Source organism: Lycorma delicatula, chromosome 4 (genome assembly GCF_047948215.1).
Source record: "Lycorma delicatula isolate Av1 chromosome 4, ASM4794821v1, whole genome shotgun sequence".
Lineage (NCBI taxonomy): Eukaryota > Metazoa > Arthropoda > Insecta > Hemiptera > Fulgoridae > Lycorma > Lycorma delicatula.
The window spans coordinates 216,627,125-216,641,871 of NC_134458.1; the positions used below are offsets into that span (position 1 = coordinate 216,627,125).

At 38.8% G+C, this 14,747-nt stretch overlaps 1 protein-coding gene across 2 annotated transcripts in view; it reads left to right on the top strand.

Moving 5' to 3' along the window:
* The window catches only part of thoc5 (THO complex subunit 5), a 64,225-nt gene that overhangs the window by 25,925 nt on the left and 23,553 nt on the right, over positions 1-14,747 (top strand). The window lies entirely within an intron of this gene.

Below are 14,747 nucleotides of genomic sequence, written 5' to 3' on the forward strand. Positions count from 1 at the left end.
AGTTTTCTTTCCCACTACACCCAAGGCTGGAGAACACTTTACACATACAATACAACAGGAACACTACACAAATTATAATGTATACCCTTACACAACTGCACATCAACATTCTACATTATTTCCTCTTTCACTTAGACTAGGTGATGCGACACCTTACAAAATGCAACCGTATCCCAAGGTGGAAATTATCTTGCCGATGGGTGAATGGCTCTACGTAGTCTTGAGTGATGTTCTCTGGGCACCTGGGTGAAACCAGTTGTATTTAACTCTAGCTCCAGTACATGTGCACTCTGCTGGAGTGGTCTTGTTATATAGCCGGTACTTGTAGGACCAAAATTTCAAATACACAAACAATTTCTATGGTGGTTGGTGGTCCATCTGATAAAACCACCAATTTTAGTCTTGTGAAGAGCTTGTTCAACCTTGTCTGATGAGAATAATAGTCTAGTAGATTACATTTAAGAGATTAAACGTCTAAGAGATTACATTTAATATTGACGCAGTAAATGTTAAATATAAAAATGATTTGTTGTTTTCTGATATAATCAGGAAGGTGGCTCCCTCCATAAGGTCTCGCCTTTCTTGATAAACAGAGTTATAATAAGTTTAAGTGGTTCCCTGAATATCATTAGAAAACTGTGTGACGGATTGATTGATTCTGATTGAAACATTTAATGACGAACAGAGTTTGTCTATCTTACGTCTCCATAATATGGGTGGTATAAATAAATATCAGCGCAGAATGCTACAAAACTCTAAATATGAGCCAGGGAGTAACTTTTTGCTGAGACCTTTTAGATATGGATATCACTAAAGTAGCTGATGAGCTTTGACCACAAGATGTAGAAGTAAAGCGTATAATTAAACGGCAGAGCGGAATGGAAGAACCAACACTTTCTCTTATACTGACATTCAATCTCCTGGTACCACCAGAGAAGATTAAAGTGGGTTACCTGTCGGTTCGGGTATGACCATTCATACCCAACCCACAGCGATGTTTCAGATGCCAAGCATATGATCATACTATAAAATCTTGCTTGAAAACAGATTGTGCTCAATGTACTAAGAATGGCCTCAGTGACACTAACTGCCAAGAAGATGAAAAATGTGTGAACTGCAGTGGTTCACATACAGCTTGCTCCCGAGATTGCCCATCTTATAAAGAACAAAAGGCAATTCTCAGAATCTGTACCGAGCAGAAGCTATCTTTACTAGCTGCATGCAAAGAATATAAAAAGACAATTAACTCATGGAACCTGGTTAAACTAGATGTATCTTTTGCCACTGCAACGTGAAGTAAACCTGTTGTAAATGCAGGCAACCAACAGTGCAGATCCTGCAGTGAGCTGAAAAAGTTTGTTTAGATGTTATCTGATCAGATTGTTTCATTTACTGCAACTATTTCTGCGTTAACAAAGGTGAATAAGAAGTCCATAGTTACAACCAGTGAAACTAACACAGTGGGATCCAACTGAAATTTTCTGTCCGTAAATTTTTACCTTTGAAAACAGGAGTAAATACAGCTGGTTGTAAGCCACCAAATAAGCTCCCTGTTAAGGGAGCCCACACAACCACCTCTGGGATGTTGTCTGCAACTTCCCATTTTTCTAAATCTCCCCCTCCCAACACCATGTTTACTGGAGGATATGGTAGAGGAACCGCCCGATCTCAGGCATCAGATTTTCTTAAGATCAAAAATATGAAAAAGAAAAACCAGATCACTTATAACTAATTTTTTCATATATTTACCTGTATTTCAGCATCTAACTACCTTTATTTATGAGCATTATTCAGTGGAACGTTAGAGGTCTTTGTTCCCGGATTGAAGATGTTGAGTGTTGATGTGCGCGCATGAATCATTAATTGCTTTCAAGAAACGCATCTATTACAGCAGGATGTGGTAAAACTCGTAGGCTGTACATGTGAGAGATACGAATGTCTTGTAGATAGTAAAGAGAGTGGTCGTGTTGCTATTTTCATGTGGAATGAGGTATCAGCTATAAGGCTACAACTAAGCCACCATCATTTCTGCTGTTGCTGTAAAAATCTCAGTCTCCTTTAAATTGCATATCTGTAATTTGTATCTCTTGCCGAACTCTGAGTTCAATGCTCTGGAAATGTCAAATCTCCTCACACAAATCCCATTGCCATTGTTAATAATAGGAAACTTCAGTGCCCACCATGTTTCCTGGTGCCCATTTTTCTGCTCGTCTCGAGGAATTATGATTAACAGAGTGAGACAAGAATTGGACCATTGTCTTGGGTCATACACATTAATGTTTTCATTTTCTGATATGCTGTCAAACATTGACCTCTTCTTTCGTTCTCCAAATTTACTCCCTTGTCTTAATCAGTCTGCTTGTGACGACCTTCACGGCAGTGACCACAAGCCAATTACTACAGCTTATGGTGTCAACCGCAATGTGAGTAAAAGACTACGGAGATGGATTGTTGATAAGGCGGATTGGAATGGATACCATAAAGCCTTCCCATTACAGTATGACAATGGTGAAGACGCCCTTGATGAACTTACTGCTTTTATGTCTCTATACTTGACAATGCTAATAGATATATCCCACAAACATTAGGAAACCCAAGATGTCTTTCCATTCCTCGATGGAATGCCAAAACACTATTAGCAATCGACGACAAGCAGTATGCAAATTTAACTGTAGGCCTATAAATGAGCACCTAAATTTGTACCATAAGGCTAGAGTGGTATGTCATTGGGTATTCTTAGACGCTAGGAGGAAGTCATGGAGGAATTATGTGGACACCATCTCATGCACTACTGTGTGGAAAAAGATACATACAATCTGCGGATCACCAAAACAATCTATTCTCGGACTAATTCATGAAGGAGAACTTCTTGCATCACCTTCTACAGTGGCAAGTATTTTGGCAGATTGTTTTCGTTTGGTGTATCTCACCTTTTTTTTTTTTTTTTGTCTTCAGTCATTTGACTGGTTTGATGCAGCTCTCCAAGATTCCCTATCTAGTGCTAGTCGTTTCATTTCAGTATACCCTCTACATCCTACATCCCCAGCAATTTGTTTTACATACTCCAAACGTGGCCTGCCTACACAATTTTTCCCTTCTACCTGTCCTTCCAATATTAAAGCGACTATTCCAGGATGCCTTAGTATGTGGCCTATAAGTCTGTCTCTTCTTTTAACTATATTTTTCCAAATGCTTCTTTCTTCATCTGTTTGCCGCAATACCTCTTCATTTGTCACTTTATCCACCCATCTGATTTTTAACATTCTCCTATAGCACCACATTTCAAAAGCTTCTAATCTTTTCTTCTCAGATACTCCGATCGTCCAAGTTTCACTTCCATATAAAGCGACACTCCAAACATACACTTTCAAAAATCTTTTCCTGACATTTAAATTAATTTTTGATGTAAACAAATTATATTTCTTACTGAAGGCTCGTTTAGCTTGTGCTATTCGGCATTTTATATCGCTCCTGCTTCGTCCATCTTTAGTAATTTTACTTCCCAAATAACAAAATTCTTCTACCTCCATAATCTTTTCTCCTCCTATTTTCACATTCAGTGGTCCATCTTTGTTATTTCTACTACATTTCATTACTTTTGTTTTGTTCTTGTTTATTTTCATGCGATAGTTCTTGCGTAGGACTTCATCTATGCCGTTCATTGTTTCTTCTAAATCCTTTTTACTCTCGGCTAGAATTACTATATCATCAGCAAATCGTAGCATCTTTATCTTTTCACCTTGTACTGTTACTCCGAATCTAAATTGTTCTTTAACATCATTAACTGCTAGTTCCATGTAAAGATTAAAAAGTAACGGAGATAGGGAACATCCTTGTCGGACTCCCTTTCTTATTAGGGCTTCTTTCTTATGTTCTTCAATTGTTATTGTTGCTGTTTGGTTCCTGTACATGTTAGCAATTGTTCTTCTATCTCTGTATTTGAACCCTAATTTTTTTAAAATGCTGAACATTTTATTCTAATCTACGTTATCGAAAGCCTTTTGTAGGTCTATAAACGCCAAGTATGTTGGTTTGTTTTTCTTTAATCTTCCTTCTACTATTAATCTGAGGCCTAAAATTGCTTCCCTTGTCCCTATACTTTTCCTGAAACCAAATTGGTCTTCTCCTAACACTTCTTCCACTCTCCTCTCAATTCTTCTGTATAAAATTCTAGTTAAGATTTTTGATGCATGACTAGTTAAACTAATTGTTCTATATTCTTCACATTTATCTGCCCCTGCTTTCTTTGGTATCATAACTATAACACTTTTTTTGAAGTCTGACGGAAATTCCCCTTTTTCATAAATATTGCACTCCAGTTTGTATAATCTATCAATCGCTTCCTCACCTGCACTGCGCAGTAATTCTATAGGTATTCCGTCTTTCCAGGAGCCTTTCTGCCATTTAAATCTTTTAATGCTCTTTTAAATTCAGATCTCAGTATTGTTTCTCCCATTTCATCCTCCTCAACTTCCTCTTCTTCCTCTATAAAACCATTTTCTAGTTCATTTCCTCCGTATAACTCTTCAATATATTCCACCCATCTGTCGACTTTACCTTTCGTATTATATATTGGTGTACCATCTTTGTTTAACACATTATTAGATTTTAATTTATGTACCCCAAAATTTTCCTTAACTTTCCTGTATGCTCCGTCTATTTTACCAATGTTCATTTCTCTTTCCACTTCTGAACACTTTTCTTTAATCCACTCTTCTTTCGCCAGTTTGCACTTCCTATTTATAGCATTTCTTAATTGCCGATAGTTCTTTTTAGCTTTCTTCATCATTAGCATTCTTATATTTTCTACGTTCATCCATCAGCTGCAATATATCGTCTGAAACCCAAGGTTTTCTACCAGTTCTCTTTATTCTGCCTAAGTTTGCTTCTGCTGATTTAAGAATTTCCTTTTTAACATTCTCCCATTCTTCTTCTACATTTTCTACCTTATCTTTTTTACTCAGACCTCTTGCGATGTCCTCCTCAAAAATCTTCTTTACCTCCTCTTCCTCAAGCTTCTCTAAATTCCACCGATTCATCCGACAACTTTTCTTCAGGTTTTTAAACCCCAATCTACATTTCATTATCACCAAATTATGGTCGCTATCAATGTCTACTCCAGGGTAAGTTTTGCAGTCAACGAGTTGATTTCTAAATCTTTGCTTAACCATGATATAATCTATCTGATACCTTGCAGTATCGCCTGGCTTTTTCCAAGTGTATATTCTTCTATTATGATTTTTAAATTGGGTGTTGGCAATTACTAAATTATACTTCGTGCAAAACTATAAGTCGGTCCGCTCTTTCATTCCTTCTGCCCAGCCCGTATTCACCCACTATATTTCCTTCCTTGCCTTTTCCAATGCTTGCATTCCAATCTCCAACTATTATTAAATTTTCATCTCCTTTTACGTGTTTAATTGCTTCATCAATCTCTTCGTATACACACTCTACCTCATCATCATCATGGGCGCTTGTAGGCATATAAACGTTAACAATCGTTGTCGGTTTAGGATTTGATTTTATCCTTATTACAATGATTCTATCGCTATGCATTTTGAAATACTCCACTCTCCTCCCTATCTTCTTGTTCATCACGAAACCTACTCCTGCCTGCCCATTATTTGACGCTGAGTTAATTACTCTAAAATCACCTGACCAAAAGTCACCTTCCTCTTCCCACCTAACCTCACTAATTCCTACTATATCCACATTCACCCTATCCATTTCCCTTTTTAAATTTTCTAGCCTACCAACCTTTTTTAAGCTTCTAACATTCCACGCTCCGACTCGTAGAATGTTATTTTTTAATTTTCTGGTGACCCCTTCCTTAGTAGTCCCCACCCGGAGATCCGAACGGGGGACTATTTTACCTCTGGAATATTTTACCAAGGAAGGCGCCTCCATTATTGCTATGTGAAAATGCAGAGAGCCACATTTTCTTGGAAAAAAAGCAGCTGTAGTTTTCCATTGCTTTCAGCTGCGCAGTACTCAGAGGACTGAGTGATGTTGATACGGCCGTTTAAGTCATTGTGACTCACGCCCCTAACAACTACTGAAAGAGCTGTTGCCCTCTTTCAGGAATCATTCCTTAGTCTGGCTCTCAACAGATACCTCTCCGATATGGTTGCACCTTCGGTCCAGCTACTCTGTATCCCTGAGCACTCAAGCCCCCTCACCAACGGCAAGGTCTCATGATTCATAGAGGAGGAAATCTCACCTTATCATACAGTAATGAATTTCATAGTTACAAATTATAGATGGAAGTACTATCTTTAAATATTGGTGATTTGGTCGGTGAATTAAACGTTCCATTTTCATTCAATGAGTTGTCACACGCATTTAAAAACTAGGTGATACCTCCCATGGACCTAACAACATTTGTTTTAGTATGCTCTCACACCTTCCTAATTAAGCGCTACAACATCTATTGTGTATTTATAATAGTCTATTCTCCTGACAAGTTCTCCCTTTGGTCTGGCCAGAAGCCATTGTTGTACCAGTACTTAAACCTGGTAAAGACAAAAGAAGCCCCTCAAGCTGCTGCCTTATCTCTTTGACAAGCGTTTTATGTAAAGTGTTGGAGGGAATGGTGGACTGCAGGCTTACATGGTACTTAGAGAGACATGGCCTTTTATTTTCAGAACAGTGTGGTTTCTGACAAGCACAATCATTCATTGTCCATTTAGTGTCATTGGAAACAGCCATTCAAAATGCTTTCCTACTATGCCAGTGCCTAGTCCGCTATCTTCTTTGATATCAGAAAGGTGTTTTATATGGCCTGGCAACGTGGTATTTTATATACCCTCAAAGAATGGGCAGTCAAGGACAATATACTTGCTTTTTTCAGAGGTTTCTTAAATGACCAAACTTTCCGTATTTGTGTTTGAGATTCTGTATCGGGTATGGTCATCTTAGAGAAGGAGTACCACAAGGAAGTGTTTTAAGTGCTACATTATTTTCTATAGCCATCAACAGTATTACTAAATGTGTGCAGCCACCTGTTTCATGTTCATTATTTGTTGATGATTTTACTATATGTATTATGCCCCATTGAACAGCTACAGCAGAGAGTACTACAGAACACTTTATCTTGCCTTGAAGCTTGTTCCAGGGTTACTGGCTTCATCTTTTCACCTGAATAAACAAAATGTGTAGCCTTTTCTTGGCTGTCCACCCTTCCATTCTGCAAGTTTTTCTCAACGGAGGGCTTATTGCTATCTCTCCTGATGTCAAGTTTTTAGGTTTATTTTTTGATAGCCACCTTACTTGGCCAAACACATCAAAGAATTAAAAACAAAATGTTCTGAACTTTTAGATATGATGTGAGTCCTTAGCAATCCCAATTGCGGAGCCGATCGGTCATGTATAATACGTATTTATTATTCCTTAGTTCCTTCCTGTTCGGATTATGGTTCTGTCACCTACTCTGCAGTGCATCATACCGTGCTTAAAATGCTGAATGCTGTACATCATGCTTTTCTTCAGCTTGCCTCAGGTGCATTTAGGTCAAGCCCTATCACCAGATTACTTGTTGACTGTGGTGAGCCATCACTTTGGGATAGATGGGACCAGCTTTTAGCATCTTATTTTGCTTGTATTTTTGTCTTTGGCTGTCGTCGACAGCCAAATCACCTGGCTTTTGACTCAGTCCTTGGAAATCGTAATTTAGGAAGGTATGAGGACCATCCACATTGTAATGCAACTAACTATAGGTGTATGTACCTGATGTCTATTGGACCTTACAAATGTTGACACACCTACTTTTTCAATATATCCGTGCTCATATCCTCTGTGGGGAATCAACTTTCTAAATTTTATGTTTGACCTTACGATATACAATAAAGAATCAACACCACCTACTGTCTTCCAGCAAATGATTCACTATATTCTCTCCAAGATAAACCCAGTTGCAGTAGTATACATTGATAGATTAAAACAGAACAGAATGGTTGTGCATTTGTTGTCAATGATAGAGAACTTATATGTTTGGTCTACCTGATATTACAAGTGTGTTTACTGCTGCACTGCATGCTATAAATAAGGCTGTGAATATCATTAACCTTAAGTACTGAAATATCCTTATTTGTAGCGACTCTCATGTAGTACACTCCAAGCTTTAGAAGATTTTTACTCTAGACATCCTTTGGTCACTGAAATCTATAACAATCGCTGAGTTGAACCATTGCAACACACAAGTGAGTTTCTGTTTGATTCCTAGCGACATGGGAATTCCAGGTAATGAACCTGCAGATTCCACTGCTAAAGACGCATGTAATCAACCTCCTTTCACCACTTGTGTTGCTGCTTCTGACTTTATTAATTGTATAAAACAGTCTCTTTGAGCAAAGTGGCAAGGTGACTGGGTGGCTACTATTGACAACAAACTCTGGCATATTAAAGATTCTATGTTGCCATTGGACTCTTCTTCATGCAGAAAAACTTGTTGTGAGGACGTGGTCCTCTGTCAATTGTGAATAGGACATACCAGAGTCATACACAAGTACCTGATGTCAGCAGGAGCTGCACCATTATGTGTATGATGCAACTGTCGCTTGATTGTGCCACATACTTGTGGATTGTATATGTTATGCGGTGTTGCATCGTAAATTTAAATTACAGAGAAACATTACAGAGAAACACAAAGTGTTGCTATTTTTATGAAGTGTTAATATTTTACACAAAATTTAAAATTGTAATATATCTTTTTTTGTTCTAGTGTTGAAGAATTATTTTAATGTGTTTATTTTTCTTTTAATTAAATTATTTCTATTTTTATTTGGTATCCGATAAGGGACCTTTTACACCCCTGTCGGACTTTGTTGATATTTTATTTATTTATTTTTTATTAAGTTTTAAATTTTATCTTTTTAAGTTTCCCGCTGTGATATTAGTTATCTGTATTATTAGTGGTAAGTTTTAGTTTTTAACCTAGTTAGCTATAGTTTTTATGTTAGGGTTTTAGTCTTTCCATTAGCCGAGAAGGGGTCCTTTACACCCCTCTTGGACTTTATTAAATTCTATATTATTTCTAGTTACATTTTTTTTTTACTTCATTTTATTTTAAGTTTACACTTAGTTTTAATTCAAATTATGCAGCTGTGATATTAGTTGTAAGTTTTTGTTTACTTTTTAGTTTTTAAGCTAGTTCATTTCTTTTATTTTATAACATTTTATTCCAGGCAATGATAATGCCAAAGTGTTTTTGCCCACCCCAAAAAAAAAAAAAAAAATGATTGCTTTACCCTTTTCAAGGTAATCAATAATTATAATTCCTTTTATGTCCCAGAAAACAGTTGCCACCTTATTGATTGACAAAGTTGTTTTTGCCTTCTTTGGGGTTGGTTCACTTGGTCCTGTCCATTGTTTTGACTGTTGTTTACTTTCAGGAGTGTAGTGGTGGGCCCAAGTTATGAATCGATGCAAAAATTCACTGAGGTTGTGCTCGTACAATGCCAGATTCTTAGTTGTTTAGTTTTCTGTTGCAATTTTTGCTCGAGTGTTAGCAAATGTGATGCTCACCTTATGCAAAGCTTCTTCATGCCCAAATAGTTATATAAAATATTACCTACATGTTCATTCGACATTTTAACAGTCTCAGTTATCTCATGCACTTTTAATCTACAGTCCCCCAGCACGATTATAAGGATTTTCTATCATTTTTGAAATTGTGACTTTAGTGGGGTGTCAGGAGCATAGTTCATCATGAGTGCTTTTGCGACCTTTTTTGAATTCAGAAACCCACTTATCTGATCTCAAACAATGTTAAACCTTTCAAATAGAAGTATTTTTATAACTGCATGTTTTTCTAATTTCTCCATTTTCATGAAAATAATAAAGGTGTCTTTTTCAATAAGGTCTCAAACGTAGACTAACAGAGCAACTAACCTGTAATTTGGTATACAAGTTAGTGAAGGATAGTACTATATAATGTTCATAAGAAATTAGACCTGCTGGCGCCATCTATGTGTCAGGCTAGAAACTTCTCAGCCCACCCTCACAATAAGTAAAATAACAACTACAAAAAATTAACTCTGTACAATAATAATAGCTTCTAATATTCAAAGAAGTAAATTAGCTCACACTTACATCAGTGATTATGTCACTATGTACCTGGTTCACAACGAACTTGCTGAATAGCTTCTTGTACTTGTTGACTGTAGACAAGAACATTATCCCAAATCGGAATACTCTAGTGTGATAAATTCTTTGCTTGTATGCTCAGCTGTTACCATACACTCACTTCTAATGCTCTCGCACACTATCCTCATACTTATCGCATACTGAATTTGTATTTATTGGACACTACTTGTATTAATCACACACTGTACTGATGTTCGCTGATCCCAATATAAATACCTCCAGGCCTAGGACTTTACTATTAACAGCAGATGACTTACTATTTTGTTGATTCAAGTGCAATGATTTCTATTGTCTGAACCTTCTACATTTCTAGAAATTCCGTCTAGAAAGAATTTCTTTGTTTCTTCTGATTTTTTTTCTTAACCTGTTTATTCCATTCATAATTTTTTCTCTCTTTGTTATTCTGGCACTTTCTATTAACTGATATATTCTCTACTTGTTACAATATAGTATGTATTAGAATAAAAGTCAAAGTAATATTGTATGAAAACAAAAAAGTAATAAATAATTACTTTGTTTCTAGCACTATTGTAACTGACACAATCTTAATAATAAAAAAAAATTATTAAGTAAAAATAATATAAAAAATATAATGATATAATTTATACAGTGACATAATTAGTTTTTGTTGCCTTATTTAAATGCAACATTTTAAAAAATTCCTTAAAATTATTATCAATTCTATATTTTGATCAGTTTTTTAAAAAAGAATTTAAAACTAATATTTCTAGTTATTGATCAAAGTTATTAATGCTACTAATGGTTCATCTGAAATTCTGGACATGCTGAATACAAAATGCCTTACATCAGCATGAATTTAATCCCACAACCGATAAAGACAGCTGCCACAGGATATTTTCTTTATTTTCACTTTTTTTCATTTTTGCCAAGGTACTCAACAGGTTAACATGTTCTCTAATTTTGTAAACTATGTAAATCTCACCTCTCACCATGTTTGTATCACCATTGTATCATGCTTTTGAAGATACCTCTGTATACCATGTACATTTGACAGCTTGACAACCCATAGTCCTTCTGAGCTATTCTCCTAAGTTTGTACATCACTGAGACAGCGTCCACCGCTAATTGCTTAATGTGGTTGCTAAACAGCAACTTCTCATCAAACAAAATACCTAGGTACTTATGAACTCTAATTCGGCTGATTACACAGCCTTTATACTTAATGTGGGGGTTCCGACTGTACGATAATTTGTCTGCACTCTTAAGAAGCATGTACATTGTTTTGGGCACAGAAATATATAAATTCCCATTCAGCATGTCCATCCAGCCGTCTGTCATTGACAATGCTGCCTACATTCGATCTTCTAACTACTGTTGTGAATTACCACGAACTAATAGGAGACAGTCATTGGCAAAAGCCTGGGCCGTGACCCCTTTTGGAAAGTCAATCCCAGAAATCTGTCATAGACCAGGTTCCACAGCAAGGGACTGAGAACAGAACCCTGCGGGCTTCCCCTGGTGATGGATTTTTCCACAACTAGGTGTGCATCTTTAAACAGAGCCATGTGCTTAGATAAGTAGTCATGTATTATGGCCTGTAGGGCTATGGGAACATTGCGGTGTTCCAACTCATATAGGACAGAACTCCATTACAAGGAAGGAAATGCTGCCATTATGTCAATAAAGATTGCCAAAACATATTTACAGCTGGCGCTTTCCACCAAAAGCATTTAATGTAATCTTTGGTGCCAACCCCTTTCATGAAGCTATACTGGCCTTGATTTTGAAAACAGTTCATATTGATGTTTTCCCAGAGCCACAGCAACTTGCCGATAACCGGCAAGAGGCTGATGGGTCGATAACTACTGACCTCAATGGGGTTCTTTCCTGATTTATTTTTAAGAGTACCCTCATCCAAGCCACCTTTCAGTAAGCCAGAAAGCAGCCCCAGCTTAGGCACCCCAAAAACAGCCTGCCAAGCGCCTTTCTTATGACAGGCAGCAGATGATAGAAAATATCCGAGTCAAGTTGGTCAATCCCTAGTGCTTTTCTCAGTGCCATTCGAGATACCACTCAGCCTGTATCTGCAGGATCTACAGCTCATGCCATGGAATGGTGTCTCACCCGCCCTGACGCCGACTTCTGCTTCACCCTCTGGAGCATCTGGAAACAGAGTATTCAGGAACGTCTGGTAAGTCGCCACAGATGTTAAAGTGTGGTCTTGACCACCAAACCCGCATCGAACATTGGACAGCACGTGCAATGTCTTTGGCCGGTAACATGACTTTGTGAGCTGTCAGGAGTTGCTCTGAAACTCGTGCATGGAGTCTTCCCAAAACTTGAGTTTGGCTTCCTTGATAGCATGAACATACTTGTTATGGGCATGCTGGTAGATCCGCAGACGCGCAGCATGCACATTGTCGATGATAATCCCCATTAGGGGGTGATGCTGGTATCTATTCCTAGCGGACCTAAGGTCAGAGGATTACCACTTTTTTCAGGTTTCTGCCTCCATCTAACAGATGGCTCCCTGGAAGCGGTGGTCATGATGGCTCCAGGCACTCTCTGATCAGCAGACTGGCCACCGCTTAAGGATCCGTCCATTGGCCAAGGCCACTTTAAGACCCTATCGCAGCCAGTCTTGATGGCCCGGCGTAATTGCTCAGCCATCAATTCCACCTCCTCCCTGTAGATCCTGCCAGCTGCGCACTCGTGCCGCAGCCTGTACTGATCCAGGCTCCTTAGGTTATAGCAATCTGAATCTGGAGCTCTTAGACCGCCTCCATAAATGATCTCATTGGTTATAAACCTATGATCGCTCATACTGGCCTTGGGCCAGACAGTCCAACTACTTGTACTTTGCAGCAAGTAGTCCATCACCAAAGTGATGTCGATGTAACTTTCACCCAGTTCGGAAGAGAAAGTTGGCGGTTGTTCTGCATCATTAATCAAGTAGAGATTCCTGGCTTCCATGAACTATTCGAGACCAGCACCTCTGCGGTCAGTGAGTAGTGAACCCCAGGCGGGAGACTTGGCACTAGCATCCAGAGCAACCAGCACTCTGGTGCCCAGCAGACTGTCCAGAATCCTGCCCAACTTCGCCAGCAAGTCATGGATACTCCATCCAAACTGGAAGTATCCTTACACTAGTACAACATCGAGCGTACCTTTGTGATTCACACGACAATAAATTGTTCATTGGACCAATTGGACATTCAGAAGACACTATGAATCTGAACCAACCATGATCGTGGAGAGTGGCTGGCCCCATGAGAATGAATAACATTCACCCTGTGGAAGCCAACTACCCTATCTGATACCGCATATGGCTCCTGGACCAAGAGGACCTCGAGGTTGTACTCCTCAAGGAGTCTCATGGCTTCACTGGTGGCTGTCCGGGAATGATGCAGATTTAACTGCCCCAGGTGCAGCAATTCAACATGGTGGAGTTTGTCCTCAAAGGCTTCCCCCAATTCAGGTGTCGCTATAAGTTGTATTTTTCACAGCTCTCACCTGAGTAATATTATATGCCCTGTACTGCCTACCCCCGACCTGGTGTTCAGCATTGCTGCTTTTCACTAAAGTACAGGAGGCGCAGTTGGCTGCCCTGTGTTCCAGAAGAGCACAGTGACCACACAGCTCCGACTGCGCTCTGCAGCAGAGAGAGGTGTGACCAAAGCCCTGACACTTAAAGCATCAGGCAACTTCTATATGTTCGTTGACCCCTGTATGGTCAACGACCCTACATGAGGTCTACCCCAAAAACAAATTTCCACTGGCCACCAAGAACTGTCAGATCTTTGGTGAGGTCTCCAACTCCCAGTGACTCTTTGGGGCTTCTTCTTTCCAAGCTGCCAAACCACCTTGGTTTCCTGAAGGAAATCTTCGACGGCCATATCCAATAATGGATTTTGACCATGCATGGCCTTGAGGACATCTGTACCCTTGTTGCTGTTGGCATATCATACACCAGTATCTGCAGCCTCTGCCCAGCCAGCAACTGAGCCTTCAGCTCGTTCTTTACCAGAACATCGGCCTCCAGCAGCTGCTTCACCTGCTGCTCACTTGCAACTTCCAACTTCCAAAATGACACCATTGTCCCTTGTTTTTGTGACCTGGGAGATTTGGATCCTTTCTCTTCTCGGGTCTAGAACCTTCTTAAGGGTTAGCTTTGTCGCTACTGACGAAGCCCCCGGACCAGGTTTTATTGGGACGACCTTGACAGTGGTCCGCTTAATTTTGGCTGCTGGCGCCTGGACTGGCAGCAGTGAACCAATCTGCTTAGGCACGGGCGTGGCAGCTACTGTGGTGTAGGAATTGACTAACTGTCGAAGCTCCAATGCAACCTGTGACTCCTTTTTAGAGGAGATTTTGGATCATTCTGCTTGCATATCTTCAATCATATACATACACCTTAAATACATTACACTTCTTTTTGGGCAGTGGTGTAAAAACAAGATAACATGTCAGTTTGCATGCTATATTTACATTAATGATTATCATTGTGGTGTTATCTGTTTTTATCAGTGTATCATTTTAATTACTGCCTATTTATGGTGTGTAGGAATCTTTTCTTTAAGGATTACTTTGGCTGTAAGTGTGTTGATTAAATATTGTGGTATAATTTGTTAAAATTGTTGTAT